This window comes from Chionomys nivalis, chromosome 17 (assembly GCF_950005125.1).
Source record: "Chionomys nivalis chromosome 17, mChiNiv1.1, whole genome shotgun sequence".
NCBI lineage: Eukaryota > Metazoa > Chordata > Mammalia > Rodentia > Cricetidae > Chionomys > Chionomys nivalis.
The window spans coordinates 57,504,297-57,522,454 of record NC_080102.1 but is presented as its reverse complement, the minus strand read 5'-3'; the positions used below and the strand labels follow the sequence as shown (position 1 = coordinate 57,522,454).

Genomic DNA, 18,158 nt, shown 5'->3' with positions numbered 1-18,158 from the left:
ACACACATGAACACACATGTACACACACATGACCACGCACTTACACAACATGACCACGCATGTACACACACATGACCACACATGTACACACATACATAAACACACACACACACAAGCTTGGGTGGTGGCACATGCCTATCCTTGATTTCTTCCCAAGGTCCTGCACATATGATCTCCCCACTGCAAAAATAAATAAAAAGTAAATAAAAGAAAAGATTTTAAGTAGGGACAGTTAAATGCACTATGGGATCCCCTACATTATGGAATAATATGTATCTGGAAAGATGAATCAAAATTTCTAAGCCAGGCTTGGTGGCACATGCCTGTAACTCCAACACTAGAGAGGCAGAGACAGGAAGATCAGAAGTTCAAGGTCATCCTCAGTTAAATATTGAATTTGAGGCCATTTTGGGCTTCAAGAAACCTTCTCTCAAAAACGAATAAAACCTTGCAGTAATAGCCCCAGTTATTAAGTAGACACACCTGGGAACACAGAACCTCAAAGAGTTTCCTCCACCAGATTGGCCTGCAGACATGACTACAGGGTGTGTTCTTAATTGTTAACTCCTGCAGGGGAGCCTAGTCTCATTATGGTGGAGAATGTGATCCTGGGACAGGTGGTTTTGTGGTACAAGGAAGGCAGAAAGGCAGAGAGACAAAGCCAGTAAGCAGACTTCATCCCTGGTCTCTGCCTCAGTTCCTGCCTCCAGCTTTGAACCTCAGCTTTCCTCATTGATGGATGGTGATGTGTAGTAGAAAACAAACCCCAGTCTCCCCGACTTGGTATCAGTCATGGCGTTTATCACAGCAGTGGAAACCTAACTAGGAAAGACCCAGAATGAGACTAGACCTCTCAGCCATTTCAGTCCCTTGAGGGAGCCTCCCATTGACTATCACAATAAAGACCAGGATTTCCTGAGGGTCTAATTCTCTACAGTGGTACAACCACCCGAGAAGATTCCAGACAGGGCTTGTTAAGATTAACCCCTTCTGGTCCTGACTGAGGCCACTCTACCTTGAGACCAAAGCAGGCTTGTTCCCAGCCATCCATCCCAGAAGGCTGTCCACGTCAGCCCTGACAGATGAGCAGGGTCAGAGCACTGACCAGAGTCAAAGGTCACCTCCTCGAGCAGATTTAGAGCTGGGAGTGGCTCTAACAGATGAGATAACTCAAATGGACTTAACAGACATCTAAAGAAAATTCCATCCAAACAGAAAAGAAAATACGTTCTTCTCAGCACCTCATGGAAGCTTCTCAAAAATTGAGCACATACTAGGTAACAAAGCAAACCTCAACAGATACAAAAAATTTGACATACCCCATGTATCTTATCGGATCTCCATGGCTTAAAATTAGAATTCAACAGCAATGCTAATTCTAGAGCCCACAAACACATGGAAATTAAACAATGCTCACCAGCCCCAGGACTCCTTGCCTGCCAAGTTACTGGATGAAAGCAGGCTATGTAGATTCAGGTAGGGGTTCAGGGAGATGCAGTAGTCCTTTGGGGGCTCCTCCAACAGTGACACCCCAGGGGTCGTTGGCAGGGACACATTGTCCTTCAGGAGGCCTCAGAGCCCCACAGAGACTGGGTGTATAGTGAGCTGGGTTGCTGGGGGATGCAGACTCATGGGCTCCCAGTAACCCCAGAAGGGCCCAGCAGTGGTGGTAGTAAGGGTTATGGCTTCCTTCCCTCAGCGGGTTGCAGTTCCAGAGCCAGCACCACCACCTGCAGACAGCTCCCCAAAAAGGGAATTGACAGGTTGGGCCCCATCCTGGAGGGTACCCAAAGGGGAGTATCCCAGGATCCCAGGTTTCTTCTGGATCTGGGGGTGCAGGGCTAACAGGAGCAGTGCAGTGGACAGGGCAGGTCTGTTCAGCCGTGGCATGGAGGAGGCGCACCCAAAAGGCTCTGCTGGCCACTGGCACTTCATGCATCAGAGGATTGAGCAGCAGCTAGAGGGAGGTAGATGGGCCCAGATTGTCCAACAGCTGCAGGATATTTGGCTCAGGCGGGAGTCCCTTGCCCCGATTGAGAGTCTTTGCCTGGGTAGCAATTTCTGCTGCCAGCATGCTGCGGGCAGGAGAACCTGGAGCAAGGACACATGAAGGTGACTGCCACCCAGGGCCAGGCCGTCTGCCCGCTGTTGTGCAGCCTCTGCTGTCTCTGCTGTCTCATCCTCCAGTACTGCAAAGCCCTTCAGCTGCCCACCCTGGCCACACGGCAGCTGACAGAAGGTGGACATATAGACCGCGGACAGTGCCTGGCGCAGGGCATCCACATCATTGAAGCCAGGTGGCAGGTGGTCCACACAGAGGCACCGGGAGTGCAACAAGGCAGGGGGCAGCTGCCCAGCATCTGTGCAATGCACGTACAGTGTGCGAGGGCCCCAGTGGCTTGCCCAGCAAATCAAACTTGGCCCTGGCAGCCGAGTCTTTATTCATGTACTCTGCAAAGCCATAGCCCTAAACGTGGCCTGTGCGCTCGCTGTACACTACGAAGCAGCGCTCCAGGCCGCCAAAGGGCCACACCAGCTCCTCACACTGCCTGGGTCAGGCTGGGCGACAGCTTGGCAACACAAAACAGAGCCTCTGCAGTCTGCAGCAGAACTGACAGCTCCCGATCTCTAAGACGGCTCTGGTGAAAGGCCTGTCCCCATTCAGCAGGGTCACGAAAGCTGTGCCTTTTGATTTGTCCACCAACAGTCCTTGAGTTCATAGTCGCTCAGAGATCGCGATCGCGTACCTCCTGGTTGGTCAAGAGCCCCGGAAAACCCGGATCAGTGTCATGGCGGCGGTTACAACAGAACCAGCACTCAGTAAGTTCCAGGCGCTTCCGGATCTCTTCCGGATTAAAGGACAGCAGCTCCTGTTCAGGTGCTCATCGATATGCGGTCCACAAAGTTTCCCCTTTGACCTTCGTCTCCAGGTTGAGTGGCAGCCAGTGAGTGAAGAACTTTAAATCTTTGAAGAAAGAAATTGAAAGCCGGGCGATGGTGGCGCATGCCTTTAATCCCAACATTCGGGAGGCAGAGGCAGGTGGATCTCTGTGAGTTTGAGACCAGCCTGGTCTACAGAGCTAGTTCCAGGACAGGCTCCAAAGCCACAGGGAAACCCTGTCTCGAAAAACCGAAGACACAAGAAGATGGAAAGATGTCCCATGATCTTGGGTAGACAGGTTAACGTACAAAAATGGCAATCGTACCAAAAGTAATCTACAGATTCAAAGCAATGTCTATCAAATTACCAGCAAAATTCTTCACAGACCTCAAAAGAACAATACTCAACCTCATATGGAAAAGTAAAAAATCCAGGATAACCAAAAGAATCCTGTACAATAAAGGAACTTCTGAAGGCCTCACAATCCCTGACTTCAAATTCTACTACAGAGCTACAATACTGAAAACAGCTTGGTATTGGCATAAGAACACACAGGAGGACCAATGGAAGTGAATCAAAGACATGGATATCAATCCACACACCTACAAACACCTGATTTTTGAAAAGAAATAAAATAGAAAATAGAAAAAAGAGAGCATATTCAACAAGTGGTGCTGGCAAAACTGAATATCAATATGTAGAGGAATGAAAATAGATATAACGTCTTACACCTGTCAGAATGGCCAAGATCCAAACACCGAATATTCTGGAGTGGGTATATGGTGGGGTAAAGGGAACACTCCTGCATTGCCGGTGGGAGTGCAAGCTGATACAGCCACTTTGAGCATCAGTATGGTGATTTCTCCAAAAATTAGGAAACAACCTTCCTCAAGAACCAGCAATACCACTTTTGGGATATATATATATCTCCAAAGGATGATCAATCATACCACAAGGGCATGTGCTTAACTATGTTCATAACAGTATTGTTTGCCATAGCCAGAACCTGGAAACAACCTAAATGACCCTCGACTGAAAAATGGATAAAGAAAATGTGGTACATTTACACAATGGAGTACTACACAGCAGAAAAAATATTGACATCTTGAAATTTGTAGGCAAAAGGATGAATGCAGAAAGCATCAAAACCCAGCTGATCATTCATAACCCTGAGAACCTAGACAACAGAGAGGACTCTAAGAGTGACACACATGGATCTAATGGACATGGCAAGTAGGAAAAGACAACTCCTGAGTAAATTGTGAGCATGGGGTCATGGGAGAGGGTAGAGGGAACGGGGAGGTTGGGAGGGGAGGGGAGAAAATTATATCTCACTTAAAACGATAAATGCTTTAAAAACGTAGAGCTGGGAGTGGATAGCTGATCTTGAGGTTCGGTCTTGGGTTCGACTGGCAGGACAAGCAGGCAGTGGAGACCTTTGGAGAAGTTGGGGTGTGACTCTGAGGGACTGGAGGTCAGACGGTGACAACAATGAGAGCCTTAGCCGTAGGAGATGGCTCAACGCAGTGGCAATGGCTGGTATTTCTGAGGCACAAGTTCTTAAAGGCCTGGATCTAGGACAGCACCAACTGTACCAGGTTTAGAATCCACACGGACAGAGACACAAACCAGAACTAAAATCATCTAAGGGGCCATGAGAGCTAAAGGAGTCTAAACACACTCAGAAAAGCTACTTGGGAGTTGCCCTAGCACCGAGGTCTGCTCTGAATTTTTCATTTGCATTCTCAACTACTTTGGTGTTTATTTGGTTTATTTTGAGAGGATTTTCCCTTCTACTTTCCCTAAAATGTTGGCCCAGAACATCAGGTTTCATTAAAGAAACCACATGTGCCTCCTCCTTCAGGGGTGCGGATTCCAGGACCACTGATGGAGTTTTTTCCTCTTATCACTTTGAACATATCAACCCACTGCCCACTGGGGGTCCTAGTTTTCATCTGATGTGGAATTGGATGAAGAGTTTATGGAGAAAATGTGACAAAATCTATTCCTCTCAGTCCCGTAGAAGTTAGTCACTTGCCCTGGTGTGTCCTGGGAAACAGAGCATTGCCACAGCATCCCAGAGTCAGTCAGAGGCTACCATGTTACTCTGATCAATCTGAGTCTACTAAAAAAGGAACTGCTTTGAGGATGGATGTGATGGGTTCCATGAGCCAAAAGTCATGACAGCATGTTAGGGTCTGTGAGAAGTGGACCATGCTCCCCATCCACTAATAGATGGGTGTCAGTGTGTGCCAGTTGGATTTTGTCAATTTGACACATGCTGGAGTAATCTGAGGAAGAAGGAACTTCACTATGTAATAGGTAAGTCTATGGGGAATTTCAATCAGTGACTGATGTCCCTGAGCTGGAGGTCATGGCTGTATATATAAAATAAGCTGACTTAGAGAGTCAAGGAGAACAAGTCAGTAAGTGGCTTTACTACATGGTTTCTGCTTTGGTTCCTGCCTCGAGGTTCTGGTCTTGACTTCCTGCCCTGACTTCTACTCATGGTAGCTTCTGATAGGAAAGTGAAAGGGAAGTAAACCTTCCTTCCTCAAGTTGTTTTTGGCCATGATGTTTCTTTAGAGGAGGAGAAAGCAAGTACATGTACCCGCCCAGCAGGTCCAGTTATTCCAGGGTCAGAAGAGGCGCTACCTGAAAGAACATGGGCAAGAGAGAGGAACGAGGCCAAGCAACATTCTCTTGTCAAAGCCTCTGTTTATTAGCGTAATGGCAGCGGCTTATATAGCCCCCAGATGTGGAACCTGGGTTGGGGTGGGGGCTTTGCCGGGGCCGCAAAGGTAAGCGGAAACATTCTTTTTGTAACTCCGCTTAACAACCAGTTGTCAAGGTAGTTGGGATGTGGGGGCTCTCTACAAACATTCTTAGGACAATGGTCCCTACTATCAGGATAGCTGGGATGTGAGGCAGGTTCCATTAGCAAACAGCTCTCAAGGTGGTGTGGCTTTCTGCAAACATTGTTAGGACAATGGTACCTGCTATCATCTTTGGAAAAATGGATCCTGAGAAATCCCTCTTCCTTGTATAAGGCAGGCAGCTATTAAGGGGAGGGCACCAGGTCAGAGTCTAACCACGTCATCAGACCTAAAGGACTGGGACAAGGAGAGACCCTCCTCTCGAGTGGTGGAGCATTTTTTCCTCTCCTGGGTACAGAGGGGTGTCTCATGGGTAGCATTAGTTCCTTGGAGCTCCTCAAATAAGCAGGTCTTTGACCACAGGGTCCCTGTCTTAGGCTATGTGGAGGGCAATCCTCGTTCACCTGACATCATGCCATGTTGAGCCGGCCTGTATGGCCTCTGTATAATGTGCTGTTCAGGGGAGGGCTCCACAATAATCCCATCGTTGGGCCTCTGCATGAATCATTAATGAACAGACTGCGAGATATCTCATATAGATTGAGTAAAGGTATAATTTGGACATCAATGACTCGATCTCCGGACCAGAAGAAAGGGCACCTTCCAAACCCAATACACACCTTTTAGTCTGGCCTATGGTATATACTCCTTCCTAAGTACCTACTCCAACATAAAATTACGAGTGCTGCCTGCCAAAAATTAGGGCAGTGTAAAGGGATCAAAATCTAAAATTCTTAACATATGCATTAAACCCAAACTTTTTACAGTGTGTGTCAAACATTTCCCAACATCTATAAGCAGTTACAAATATCATTAGGTCAATTCCAGTAGGAGCACAATGACAGACATTGTTGTTAAACACCACCAGTTCCAGTCTCTGAGCAACAGTTAAAACCCCAATCTTCCCCCTTCTACTTGAAGAGGGGTTAATATTTTAATCAAAATGAGTTCTGTGTCCCAAAGATTAAAACAGTCAGATGTTTAGTCTGCATCTTAGCTCCAAAAAAAACAGAATTTAAACTGCAGAAAATTGTAGTCTCCATGGTCAGGTCATCTCAGCAGGGCATCTGTGTCTGCTCCCAGGTTTGGAAGCAGCTCAGCATTTGTGCTTCAGGGCAGGTGGGGTTCCTGGGTGAGGGGAGCTGGATTCAGCTACCTGAAGCACATCTTGGCAATTATCTCAAGCTTTGTTTGGACTCTCTGGATGCAGAATGACACCCTGTAGAGAGGTGTAGTGGATCCTGTTATCAGGCACTCCTCTCCATGGGGGCAGGGAAGGACTGGATCAAGGATTCCCTTCCAACTCATATCTGGAACACCTTTATGGTGTGTTTGCAGCTACGACATCATCGGGGCCAGCTTTTATTTTCTTTCTGTGAAAAAAAGCCATAAACATATCCTCGACCCCAAATATATATAGGTCAGGTCTTTTCGAAATTCATTGCAGAGGCTTTTTTACCTTGCCTTAGTAAAGGTCAGCTTGGTGTCATCATGTCAGAACTGTTTGCATCAGGATCTGTTTGCAACTTATATATGTTGCTTTCAAGGAGCCTTGGTACGCTCCATAATTTCTTTTTATTATTAACCATATATGCAGTTCTTCCATTGGAAGAGCCATTTGTAAAATTTAGTATAAAATCTTTTAAGGGATTTGTAGCTACAACATTAGCAAAATACAGTTGTGTGAATTGTAGCAATGATCATCTGGGAAAAGATTATTGTTCTGGCCTTTAATTGAGCAAGCAAAATTGTCCAGGAATCCATCTTATAATTTTCAAGGAATTTATTGTTTAGTATAAGAAACATTGATCATAGTCAATATTCTTTCAAAGCATCTACCAGATTTTTCTCTGCCCTTTTGTGCCAGACAGGCTACTGTTCTAAATTAAGAGTTTAATATCTTAACTGGCAAAACTCGGAAGGTTGAGCCATAAAAAGCATTTTGCCTTTTCTTAAAATTGTTGTAGAATAAGTTTTACATTTACTACACACACTTGCCATAGGTGTAATATACTGTACTTGTTGATTATTGTATACTTTACCTGTGATTTATACTGTACTTGTTGAGTACCTGTTAGGCAGCATTTATAAGCTCTCTACTGGAAACAGGCTCATTGTTTTTTGTAAGAATTTTACCTAGTGGCTCAAGGTCTACCATAAAAATAATATAACCAGGGCTTTAACCATTGAATATCTAATTAAAAGTTTATAAGCTATCCTCCTCTTCAGTTGTAAGTCTGACTGCAGATAGGAAAATGGGAAATGGAAGCATTTTAACTAATGATTTGGGCCTCAATAGACATCAACATGTAGAAGAATAAAAATAGATCCACATCCATCTCCGTGTATAAAATTCAAGTTTAAATGAGTCAACGGCCTCAACATATAAAAGTTACATTGAACCTCACAGAGAAAAAATTAGAAGTACACTTTGCCACATCTCAAACACAGCCTCAGTGGCACAAACACCGAGAGAAATAATAAATTAGATCTCCTGAATTGAGAAACTTCTGTATAACAAGACTATAGAGTGGGAAAAGATCTTTACTTATCATAAACCCACTCCAAAAGCATATGAAGAACTCAGGAAATTACTTATCAAAAATTAATCCAATAAAAATGTATGTTTCAGACCTAAACTGAAAACTCTCAACAGACGAACTTAAAAATGACTGAGAGACACTGAAATAATGCTCAAACATAAAATCCTTTACCCATCAGAGAAATGCAAATCAAAACTCTGAGATTTCATCTGATCCTTGTAAAAATGACCAAGGTTAAAAATTACTACTAACAGTTTATACTTAAGAAAATGTGGGTAAAGAAAAAACTCCATTGCTGGAAGTGCAAATTGGCACAGCCACTTTTGGATCATACATAGTATTGAAAGACCTAGATAAATCCAGACCCCCGCCTCAGCAGGAAGAGAAGAATCAAAAATCCAGCACCAGCCAGCTCAGCGACTGTGTTTCAGGAACTAGCTGAAGACAAAGCCAGACCGCAATCCCTACAACAATCCCAAGAAACAGGGAATCTCCCCCTTGCGACCATCACCATACTGTTCTAGGAACTAGCTGATCAGGACCCTGGGAGTGGTCCTGAGAGGCAGGGAGTTGCCCCCTTGTGACCATCACTGGATTTTTGGAACTTTCCATGAATTCTCTAAATTACTGGGCCACGGCTTCTTCCCTCAAAAACTCCTTCTCCCGGTCACTCGGGGTCGAACTCCTCCCCTGCGTGGGCCATGAGACTGGGCCCCAGTGTACCGGCCCCCATCCCATCCCATCAACCAAAGCCCAGTGTGACCACAGCAAGGACGGTCTCCCATGAGTCATTGGGGGTCCTGCCATCCCGAGACCTGACTGAGAGTCTCCCCAGCACTGGGAGGCCCTCATTATGGCTATTTATTTTTAATAGGCCAATATCTACTTTAAAACGCAGCAATAATCCTTTTGGGCCTAAATACAAAAGTTGTTCAACCATACCATAAGGACATGTGCTCAGCTGTCGACCGCCTTGACGGGTTACTCTGTCTAGGGTCTGTAACCCGCCTGGCTGGTGAGTTATTCCAGGGTCACGGAGAGGTACCACCTGAAAGACATGGCCTGATAAGAGGAATGGGGCTAAGCATATTTGTCGAAGCCTCCGTTTATTAGAGTCATGGTTACAGCTTATATAGCCCCTGGATGAGGAGCTTGGGGGGCTAGGGCACAGGATCTTGCCACGTGGTCCACGCCAGTCACATAGGCCAAGCGGTTACGATCTGTCAGGTCACGATTCCTTGGTCAGGAAGTCACAAGTTGACCCACCTACTTCTCTAGATAGTTTGGAATGTGAGGTGGGTTCTGCTAACAAATAGCTCTCTATTAACAGTTAATTTGGGTGTGGGATAGGCTTTGTCAATAAGACTATTCTCAATACAATTGAGAAGTAGAGCTCTCTGCAAAACTCCTCACGTCGGTGCTTCCTATAATAATTTGGGGGGACATGGCTCCTGACACTCAGCTATGCTTACAGTAGAATTACTTTATCATAGCCAGAATCTGAAAACAACACAAATGTATCTCTTTCACACCAGGATAAATGAGACTTCGTCCTTCTAAATAGCCATGAATACGACAAAATATCTTGGAGTAACTCTAAGCAAGTAGGAGTGAAGCTTGGGTCCTGTTATCTCTGCTTGTGAAGGGGGAAATGTTTTTTATTTTTAACCATTGTCACTTGTTAGAGCATAACTCTGGCCCTCGATAAATTTAGTAAGAGGCCTGAGTCTCAGCAGTCCACCCTGAAGCAACACCTGGCAGCAGGAAAGGACCACAAGCTGAGAAACTCGACTCCCACCCAAGAGCGGACCATACAAATGGAAAATTTTGTATGATAAGAACTTCAGCTCTTTCAAGAAAAATAAATTTAGACTTTAGAAACTAAAAAGATCTCCTATTTTTTGGGGAAAGTAGAAGAAACACAGCAAAAATGACAATCTCACTGAAAGCAATCTACAGATTCAGTGTAAATGTCCATTAAAATTATAGCAACATTCCTCACAAAACTCACCTACAGATTTAATGTAAAAGTTCATTAAAATTATAGCAAAATTTCTCATAGAACTCAAAAGAACAATCCTCAACTTTATAAGAAATAAATAAAAACTCAGGATATCCTAAACAATGTTAAAATCCTCTGAATGTATTACAATCTTTGATTTGAAAACGTTCCTAAAGAACCACAGTACTGAAATTAATCTACCTTGGATATAAATTTATACGCCTACAAACTAAAGACTTTTGACCAAGAATCAAAATTATAAAATGGATAAGAAGCATATTTAACCTCCTTTTACTGTCCTGAAGCTGTAGTTTTCTGAGTCTAGTTCCCTTTATAGCAAACCAGCCTGGCAGCTTTTGCTCTCTATGGCAGGGGCTTAAGACATAGGCTCTCTAGGCCTGGCAACCAGCCTGCTTGGCAGATGTAGTTGTGTGGATTGTACCCTTACTTCTCACATCTCGAGGGACTCCTTTTTGAGTCCACAAGCAAACACATCCTGTTTACCGAATGCCTGCCCCATGTCTGGGGGTGAATTTCTGGCCCTGTCAACACCAACCAAGGGCATTTTTTATCAATAAAATAAAAAGTCGACTAAATCTTTCTTTTTAGCTCTTACTCCTCTCTCTCTGAGTGACTATTTAAATTCTTGTATGAATTTCTCTTCCTTTGAAATTGACTGTCCCATGTCTATTGGGCGACAGTGAACCTGCGCCTGCCTCGTCCTGCAGATCTGTCCAAGTCCTACAGCCGGCAGAACCTTCTTTTCTTTCTTGTTGTCGTCCAAGGACTGCGCTTCCGTCCAACAGTCGGCCGTTCTTCAGGTCCCTGTTCGGGCACCACTGTACCCGCGCCACAGGTCCAGTTATTCCAGGGTCTGAAGAGATGCTACCTGGAAGAACATGGGGGAGAGAGAGAGGAACGAGGCCAAGCAAAATTCTCTTGTCAAAGCCTCCGTTTATTAGAGTAATGGCAGTGGATTATATAGCCCCTGGATGAAGAACCTGGGTTGGGGTGGGGGTCTTTGCCGAAGTAGCAAAATTCACTATTCAGCACACCTGGTAAGTGGAAATATTCTTTTTGTGACTCCGCTTAATAACCAGCTCTCAAGGTAGTTGGGATGTGGCGGCTCTCTACATGTATTCTTAGGACAATTGTCCCTGCTATCAAGATATTTGGGATGTGAGGTAGGTTCTGTTAGCAAACAGCTCTCAAGGTAGTGGGGCTTTCTACAAATATTCTTAGGACAATGGTCCCTGATATCATCTTTGGGAAAATGGCTCCTGACAAGTATACAGTGTCCATACCCGGTGAAGGACAACATCCAGAGCCTATTATAATTCACATGATTCCACCTACTGTGATTATTAAAGTGGAAAGGGTTTCTATTAGGGTTTGGATGTGTAATCCCAAAGGAAGGGTCCTGTGTTTGGACTCTGATCCCTAGCATGTGGCCATGTTTCAAAGTTGGGGAAAACCAGGTAAATAAACTCTGAAGGAAAAGGTAGGTCATGGGGTGTTGTAGAATATTATTTTAAGGTGTGTGACTTCTGTTTAGGTTGTACTTGTTGAACTCTGTGAAGCTGTGATGCTGTGCCTGTCTAACACCTGGTGGGCTAATGAAAATTTTAATGGCCAAACACAAGGCAGGAGAAAGGATAGGTTGGTCAGTCACACAGAGAGTATAAATGGAAGGAGAAATCATAGAGAAAGGAACAGAGAAAGAGCAAGAGAACAAGGAGAGGAGGATGCTAGGGGAAGCGATCCAGTTATCCAGCCACTGAGAAAGAATCAAAGTAAGATACATAGAGATTAAAAAAAATGTACAAAGCCTAGAGCCAAAGTCAAAGGTAGACAGGATAATTCAAAGATAAGAAAAACCGGAAAGGAACAAGCCAACCTAAGGCTAGGCCTTGTAAGTAAGAAGCTACTGTGTATAATTTAATTGGGAGCTGGGTGACAGGTCCCCCAAAGAACAAAAGAATGAAAAGAACAGACAGACACAATGAACAAAAAAGGTAGATATAGTGAATGCTAACTGGGTGTAACCAGCCTCCTCAGGCCCCTACGTTCCAACTGACCAGGGCAGCCTTCCTGTACTTAGGGACAGAATGTGAAGAAAACCAGTGATCTAAGCCAAGCTGTCATTGGTCCATTTCTTGCTCTGACCTCACAATGACAGAACCCTGTTGCCTAACTGCTCTTGCTGAGGCTGCCTCCTCTCCTTACAGTTCAGAGGCTGATCTTCAGTTGAAACAGTGATTTAGATAGAAGTGAGCTGGTCGCACTTGGTGGATATTCATGAACTGTTGAATCTGAACACAGTGAGTTTCCGTCTAAGGTCACAGATTTGGGGTTTAGAGGTTTGGGTTTACAGGATTGAAAATAACCCTTTCTTCCTTTCTTTCTTCCTCGTCTGGGGTGTAATTTGTGGCAATTTTTATTATCTGCATCAATTAGATGTTTACTCTATTTTAATCTTTAGTTTTAATATTTTCTCTGGGTTCATTCCTTCGTTCACTTTGAACATATCAACCCACTGCCCACTGGGGGTCCTAGTTTTCTGTCTGGTGGGGAATTGGATGAAGAGTTTATGGAGAAAATGTGACAAAGTCTATTCCTCTCAGCCCGTAGATAGAAGTTAGTCACTTGCCCTGATGTGTCCTGGGAAACAGAGCATTGCCACAGCATCCCAGAGTCAGTCAGAGGCTACCATGTTACTCTGATCAATCTGAGTCTACTAAAAAAGGAACTGCTTTGAGGATGGATGTGATGGGCTCCATGAGCCGAAAGTCATGACAGCATGTTAGGGTCTGTGAGAAGTGGACCATGCTCCCCACCCATTAATAGATGGGTGTCAGTGTGTGCCAGTTGGATTTTGTCAATTTGACACACGCTGGAGTAATCTGAGGAAGAAGGAACTTAACTATGTAATAGGTAAGTCTATGGGGAATTTCAATCAGTGACTGATGTCCCTGGGCTGGAGGTCATGGCTGTATATATAAAATAAGCTGGCTTAGAGAGTCAAGGAGAGCAAGTCAGTAAGTGGCTTTACTACATGGTATCTGCTTTGGTTCCTGCCTCGAGGTTCTGGTCTTGACTTCCTGCCCTGACTTCTACTCATGGTAGCTTCTGATAGGAAAGTGAAAGGGAAGTAAACCTTCCTTCCTCAAGTTGTTTTTGGCCATGATGTTTCTTCACAGGAAGAGAAAGCAAGTACATGTACCCGCCCAGCAGGTCCAGTTATTCCAGGGTCTGACGAGGCGCTACCTGAAAGAACATGGGCGAGAGAGAGGAATGAGGCCAAGCAACATTCTCTTGTCAAAGTCTCCGTTTATTAGTGTAATGGCAGCGGATTATATAGCCACTGGATGAGGAACCTGGGTTCGTGTGGGGGCTTTTCTGGGGAAACAAAGGTCACTAGTCAGCACACATCTGGTAAGCAGAAACATTCTTATTGTGGGTCCGCTTAACAAACAGCTCTCAAGGTAGTTGGGATATGGAGCAGGTTCCGTTGGCAAACAGCTCTCAAGGTAGTGGGGCTTTCTGCAAACATTCTTAGGACAATGGTCCCTGCTATCATCTTTGGGAAAATGGCTCCTCACAAATCCCCCTTTCTTGTATTATGCAGGCAGCTATTAAGTGGAGGGCACCAGGTCAGAGTCTAACCACGTCATCAGACCTAAAGGACTGGGACAAGGAGAGACCCTCCTCTCGAGTGGTGGAGCATTTTTTCCTCTCCTGGGTACAGAGGGGTGTCTCATGGGTAGCATTAGTTCCTTGGAGCTCCTCAAATAAGCAGGTCTTTGACCGCAGGGTCCCTGTCTTAGGCTATGTGGAGGGCAATCCTCGTTCACCTGACATCATGCCATGTTGAGCCAGCCTGTACAGCCTCTGTATGATGTGATGTTCAGGGGAGGGCTCCACAATATTCCCGTTGGCCTCTGTATGTATCATTAATGAAAAACTGTGAGGAGCTCCTCAAATAAAAGGTATCTCGTATAGGTTGAGTAAAGGTATAATTTGGACACCAATGACTTGATCTTCGGACCAGAAGAAAGGCACTTTCCAAACCCAGTATACACCTTTTAGTCTGGCCTATGGTATATACTCCTTCCTAAGTACCTACTCCAACATAAAATTACGAGTGCTGCCTGCCAAAAATTAGGGCAGTGTAAAGGGATCAAAATCTAAAATTCTTAACATATGCATTAAACCCAAACTTTTTACAGTGTGTGTCAAACATTTCCCAACATCTATAAGCAGTTACAAATATTAGGTGACGGGCGGCGGAGACACCGGCGTGCAGGCAGGCACAGGCAGGCCCAGGCGGCAGAGACACCGGCGCGCAGATAGGCGCAGGCAGGCACAGGCGGCAGAGACACCGGCGTGCAGGCAGGCACAGGCAGTGGAGACAACAGCGCGGGGGGGAGGGGGGGAGGGGACACCAGCAAGCAGACCCGGCGGGGGTGGGATAGTCCAAGCATGAAATAGTGAAGCCCACGCTGAGAGCAGATCGCCCCACTACAATTAAATCAAACCCATTAGATAGCATCGATAGGAGGAGATGGGCAGATGCCAAAGCAAGAATTCACCCAACAATCTGAAAAACAACATGAAAACACCAGAACTCAATGATCTTACAACACAAGCACTTGAACACCCTAACACAGAAGAAGAGGAAAAAATAGACTTTATGAAAGCAATAGAGTCCCTTAAACAACATGTAAAAAACGTCCTCATAGAAATGGATGAAAAGTATAATAAAAAGTTTGAAGAAATGAGCAAATACGTAAATGATACCCTGGGAAACCAAGAAAAAACGATCAAACAGGTAATAGAAGCAGTTCAAGAATTGAAAACTGAAATGGAAGCAAGGAAGAAAACACAAACTGAGGACCAGCTGGATATGGAAAATCTAGGTCAACGAGCAGAGACTACAGAAACAAGCATAATCAATAGAATACAAGAGATAGAAGAAAGAATCTCAGATTCTGAAGACACCATAGAGAAAATAAATGCACTGATCAAAGAAAACAGCAAAACCAACAAATTCTCATCACAAAACATTCAGGAGATATGGGACACAATAAAAAGACCAAACATAAGAATAATGGGGATAGAAGAAGGAGAAGAGTCACAGCCCAAAGGCCCAGAAAATATTTTTAACAAAATTATGGAAGAAAACTTTCCCAACATAAAGAAAGATATTCCTTTGAATATCCAAGAAGCATACAGAACACCAAATAGACTGGATCAAAAAAAACCATTCCCTAGCCATATAATAATCAAAACACAAAATATACAGATTAAAGAAAGAATATTAAGAGCTGCAAAGGAAAAAGGCCAAGTAACCTATAAAGGTAAACCGATCAGACTTACACCTGACTTCTCTATGGAAACCATGAGAGCCAGAAGGTCCTGGATAGAGGTACTGCAGCAACTAAGAGACCATGGATGCAAACCCAAACTACTATACCCAGCCAAGCTATCGTTCATTATCAATGGAGAAAACAAGACACTCCAGGATAAGAACAAATTTAAACAATACGTAGCCACAAATCCAGCCCTACAGAAAGTAATAGAAGGAAAATCACAACCCAACGAATTCAACATTGCCAACACTGCCTACAATAACTCAGGCATCTAGCGACCCTTCAACAGCACAACTCAAAGAAGGGAGACACACAAACTCTACTACCAAAAGCAATAGGAATAACCGGAGTAAACAACCACTGGTCGTTAATATCACTTAATATTAATGGTCTCAATTCACCTATAAAAAGGCACAGGCTAAGAGATTGGATATGAAAACAGGATCCAACATTCTGCTGTTTGCAAGAAACACATCTCAACCATAAAGACAGGCATCTACTCAGAGTAAAGGGTTGGGAAAAGGTTTTTCAAGCAAATGGTCCTAAGAAAAAAGCAGGTGTGGCCATATTAATTTCTAACAAAACTAACTTCAAACTAAAATTAATCAGAAGAGATCGAGATGAATACTTTATATTCATAACAGGAACAATTCAACAGTTTGAAGTCTCAATCCTGATTATCTACACCCCTAATATAAAAGCACCCACTTATGAAAAAGAAATATTACTAAAACTCAAGGCAGACATCAGACCACACACACTAGTAGTAGGAGACTTCAACACACCTCTCTCACCAATGGACAGGTCAATCAGACAGAAACCTAATAGAGAATTAAGAGAATTGTTGGAGGTCATGAAGCAAATGGACTTAACAGACATCTATAGAACACTCCACCCAAATAGGAAAGAATACACCTTCTTCTCTGCAGCTCATGGAACCTTCTCGAAAATTGACCACATACTCGGAAACAAAGGAAACCTCCACAGATACAAAAAAATATCAGTGTCCACCTGTGTCTTATCAGATCACCATGGATTAAAGTTAGAAGGCAACAACAATGCTGCCCCCAGAAAGCTGACAAACTCATGGAAACTGAACAGTCAACTACTGAACCACACCTGGGTCAAGGAAGAAATTAAGAAAGAAATTAAAGTCTTCCATGATTTTAATGAAAACAAAGAGACAACATACTCAAACCTATGAGACACGATGAAAGCAGTGCTAAGAGGAAAGTTCATAGCACTAAGTGCCCACTTAAAGAAAATGGAGAAAGCATACATTGGGGACTTAACAGCACACCTGAGAGCCCTAGGAAAAAAAGAAGCAGACGCGCCCAGGAGGAGTAGAAGACTGGAAATAATCAAACTGAGGGCAGAAATCAACAAAATAGAAACACAGAAAACAGTCCAAAGAATCAATGAAACAAAAAGTTGGTTCTTGGAGAAAATCAACAAGATCGACAAACCCCTATTCAAACTAATTAAACAACAGAGAGAGAACACTCAAATAAATTAGATCAGAAATGAAAAGGGGGACATAACCACAGACACAGAGGAAATTCAGAGAATCATTAGATCTTACTACAAAAGCCTGTATGCCACAAAACTGGAAAATGCAAAAGAAATGGACATTTTTTTAGATAAGTACCATATACCAAAGCTAAACCAAGACCAGGTGAACGACCTAAATAGACCTGTTAGTTGCGAAGAATTAGAAACTGTTATCAAAAATCTCCCCTCCAAAAAAAGCCCAGGACTGATTTAAACAGAGAATTCTCAACAGAAGAAGTTCAAATGGCCAAAAGACACTTAAGGTCATGCTCAACTTCCTTAGCGGTCAGAGAAATGCAAATCAAAACAACTTTGAGATATCATCTTACACCTGTCAGAATGGCTAAAATAAAAAACACCAAGGATAGCCTTTGCTGGAGAGGTTGTGGAGAAAGGAGTACTCTCATCCATTGCTGGTGGGAATGCAAACTTGTGCAACCACTTTGGAAATCAGTGTGGTGGTTTCTCAGGAAATTTGGGATCAACCTACCCCTGGACCCAGCAATACCACTCTTGGGAATATACCCAAGAGATGCCCTATCATATGACAAAAGCATTTGTTCAACTATGTTCATAGCAGCATTATTTGTAATAGGCAGAACCTGGAAGCAACCTAGATGTCCTTCAATGGAAGAATGGATGAAGAAAGTGTGGGATATATATACATTAGAGTACTACTCTGCGGTAAAAAACAATGACTTCTCGAATTTTGCATGCAAATGGATGGAAATAGAAAATACTATCCTGAGTGAGGTAACCCAGACCCAAAAAGAAGATCATGGGATGTACTCACTCATAATTGGTTTCTAGCCGTGGATAGGGGCCACTGAGTCTATAATTTGTGATCCTAAAGAACCTAAATAAGAGGGTGAGCCCAAGGAAAAACATATAGTTATCCTCCTGGCTATGGGAAGTAGACAAGATTGCCGGGCA

The 18,158-nt window shown here is 43.8% G+C and overlaps 1 pseudogene; it reads right to left on the bottom strand.

Annotated features, from left to right (window-relative positions):
• Window positions 1-1,413: 1,413 nt before the first annotated feature.
• LOC130888423 (ribonucleoprotein PTB-binding 1-like) overlaps window positions 1,414-18,158 on the bottom strand; it is a 28,926-nt pseudogene continuing 12,181 nt past the window's right edge.